This window comes from Vicia villosa, unplaced genomic scaffold, assembly GCF_029867415.1.
Source record: "Vicia villosa cultivar HV-30 ecotype Madison, WI unplaced genomic scaffold, Vvil1.0 ctg.002998F_1_1, whole genome shotgun sequence".
NCBI lineage: Eukaryota > Viridiplantae > Streptophyta > Magnoliopsida > Fabales > Fabaceae > Vicia > Vicia villosa.
The window spans coordinates 281,839-284,763 of record NW_026706087.1 but is presented as its reverse complement, the minus strand read 5'-3'; the positions used below and the strand labels follow the sequence as shown (position 1 = coordinate 284,763).

Sequence of the window (2,925 nt, the reverse complement as noted above, 5' to 3'; positions counted from 1 at the left end):
GGCTTACCTCGAAGAATGAGAAAATTGGATTTCTGAGTTTGAGGTGTTACCGTGATCTTCAAATGTTAGGCATCCAACCAGCAGAAAAGAACGTCAAATAAGTTCACAGCTTACAGCATTCTTTGATCATCCAGTAATCGTTTATGGAATTCTACTGCAAATGGAAGACCAAACAAAACAGACAAATCCAAAAGACAACGGAGAAATAATCTCGGAGTCTCGGATAAAGTGAGAAAATTCAAGTAAAAATGTGCAAAATAACCAAAGATAAATTTACATGATTAACTACACAAAATATTATGAAAATATCAAATTCAAATAAAAATTAATCTAAGAAAAGACATTTTTTTTTTGTGATTTTTCATGAAGGAAGAAAATAATTAGAAAACATAAAATTAAATATGTATCTAAAATATTTTTGTATTTTTTTCTATGAAAAGAGAAAATAATTAGAAACATAAACATAAATATGCATCTAATATATTTTTTTGGTATTTTTTAATAAGAATTAAAAAAAACACACTTACAAACATATGAAAATATTTAAAGAAAACTTTTAATATAAAAAACATATTTTTGTCATTTTTAATAAGGATTAAAAAAAAGAACTTAAAATCCTACATTAAAATAAAAATAACTTAAACTCACGAAAATATTTATAGAAAAAAATAAAAGGAGAATTAGTTAAAAAAACTAATTTAAATGGGCCAGGGGTGCTGAAATTCTGATAGGGGGTGTGCAGCCCAAACTGAAAGCTGAATGCAAAAAAATAAATAAAAAAAAGTGGGCCGGACCGGGTCGGGTCAGTGTGACCCGGATCCGCCTCTTAACAAACAAGGTTGGGTTTTGAAAACCCTAAAACATTGAGGAAAAGAGGCCGAGCCTCCCTCTCTCATTTTCACGATTCTGGAAAAAAAGAAAAAAACTCAGAAGAACCAAAACTCTCTCATCTCTTGCTCACCATCCATGGCTGAAACAAAACATAAACCTCCCTCTGTTCGAACAACAACGGCGGCCATGGAAGAGTCTTCAGAGACTCTCGGTTCTCATGCTTGCGGTAACAACAACAACAGCAACTTATTGTCTCTCTCAATCGATCTCCGCTCTCGGCTCGTTCTCACCGTGAAACAAAGACAAAAGCAATTCTCCCCACTGAGCAACAACAACAATAAAGTACTCTCTCTCGGTTTCTCTTTGCTCAATCCTTCAACGGTTTTTTCTCTGAGTTCCCGGCCTCTCTCAATCCGAATAACAACAACAACGGAGAATTTCGAAGTCCTCCGGCGGCCATGGAAACTCATATTGACGAGAACAGCTTAAGCTATAAACCGATTTCTTTCGCAATCAGAGGTAGAAACACAATTCGTTTTTATTATAAAATAACATATGCTTTCTCTGATTTTGGCAATTTTTGTTTTAACAGGAAATTATGTTCAACAATAACAAACTATAATATTAGAGAAAGTGTGAAGACTTACCTACGGCGAGGAGATTTTCACCGGTTTGTGTATTGAGGTAAACTTTTGATCACTATCGCTTCTGAAACGAAATCCACCGCAAGTTTGGTTGTAATTATTGTTGTTCTGCTTTGTTTTTAAATTAATTGTGATGCTGAACCGCCCTTTTTTTCTACTGCTTCGGAACTGTTGTTGATTGTTGTTGTGATGCTGAACCGCTTGCAGCGTCGGTGTTTTGACTGCAGGTGAGCAAGAACCTTCGGTGATGTTGTTATTGCAACTGTTGTTGCTGAATTTTTGTGTTGAAGTGATTATATTGTTGCTGCAGTTTGATTGAAGGTGATATGAAGATGAACAAAACCGTGAGCTGCTCTCTTTTCTCCCTCCTTGCGGTTTGTTGAATTGAGACTATGTGGTTGTTGATGATGAAACAACTTTGAATTGTTGTTACTAACAACCTCTCTTTTTTTTGTTGTAGGCTCTTTGATGAAGGTGATGCCTCAACACCTCTTTGGATATTAAGAAGACTTGAAGATGATCTTCAAGTGGAAACCTTCCACCAAGGTATGAACTATTTCTTCACCCCTTTTTCAACTATGGAACTAAGAAACTTTGAAAATTGTGAGAGAAAAGGGAGGAGTGAAAAAAGCAAGTAGTTAAGGTTGCTTTGGTGTCTTTTGCAATGAAGAGAACACCTCTATTTATAGGAAAAGCTTAGGATGTGTTTGGCATAAAAATTAACTTGATTGGCAAGATTGTAATCATTGAGAAAATAAGAATAAGAATAAGAATATTCTCCATGTCATTATGCAAAGATATTTCTTATGATATGAATCATGCAAGTGGAAGAAAAATCTCTCATTGATTCCTTTTTGTCTTGAATTATCTCTTCTTTTTGAATTATTTCTTTTATTGGACCTTTTGCTAATCTCACCCCTTTTGTTTCTTTTTCCATGTGACATGAGCATTCTTGATGAAAGCATGAAGAAATTTGAACTTGAAGGATGAAGACTTTGAAGATTGAAGAATTCAAGAAAGCATTGCATTTTCTTTTATTCTTTGTAATCCAAATTTATTTCACTTTAGAATTGTATGAACTTGTATTCTTGAAAGTGAATAGAATTTTGGAATGATGTAATTCTTGAATTTTGGATTCATTTGTTCCATGTAAAAAACATCATTTGTATGAAACTTGAATATTTCTTGAATGAATTTGAATGCAATTTCTATGTCTTGAATCAATTCTTAAATTCCTTTGAATGATCCTTTGAAGAATGTTCTTGCACCAATGGACTTTTAATTCTTGAATTTATGGTTATAAACCATACTTGAAATAATCTTTCAATAAATGGACTAAAAGATTTTTCTTGCAATTTCGGTGAAATTTCCATGAATTGTTTCAAACTTGTACCAATTTCCAAATAATCCATATGAATCAATTCTTCACCATGAGCACTCCATGAGCCTA

General features: G+C 33.4%; 1 long non-coding RNA gene across 1 annotated transcript; it reads left to right on the top strand.

The window, feature by feature from the left end:
• The first annotated feature begins 873 nt into the window (after positions 1–873).
• Positions 874–2,603, top strand: LOC131640202 (uncharacterized). Its single transcript, XR_009295184.1, has 4 exons — positions 874–1,350; positions 1,424–1,515; positions 1,683–1,819; positions 1,936–2,603. It is a non-coding gene; the product is annotated as an uncharacterized LOC131640202 (long non-coding RNA).
• The last annotated feature ends 322 nt before the right edge of the window (positions 2,604–2,925 follow it).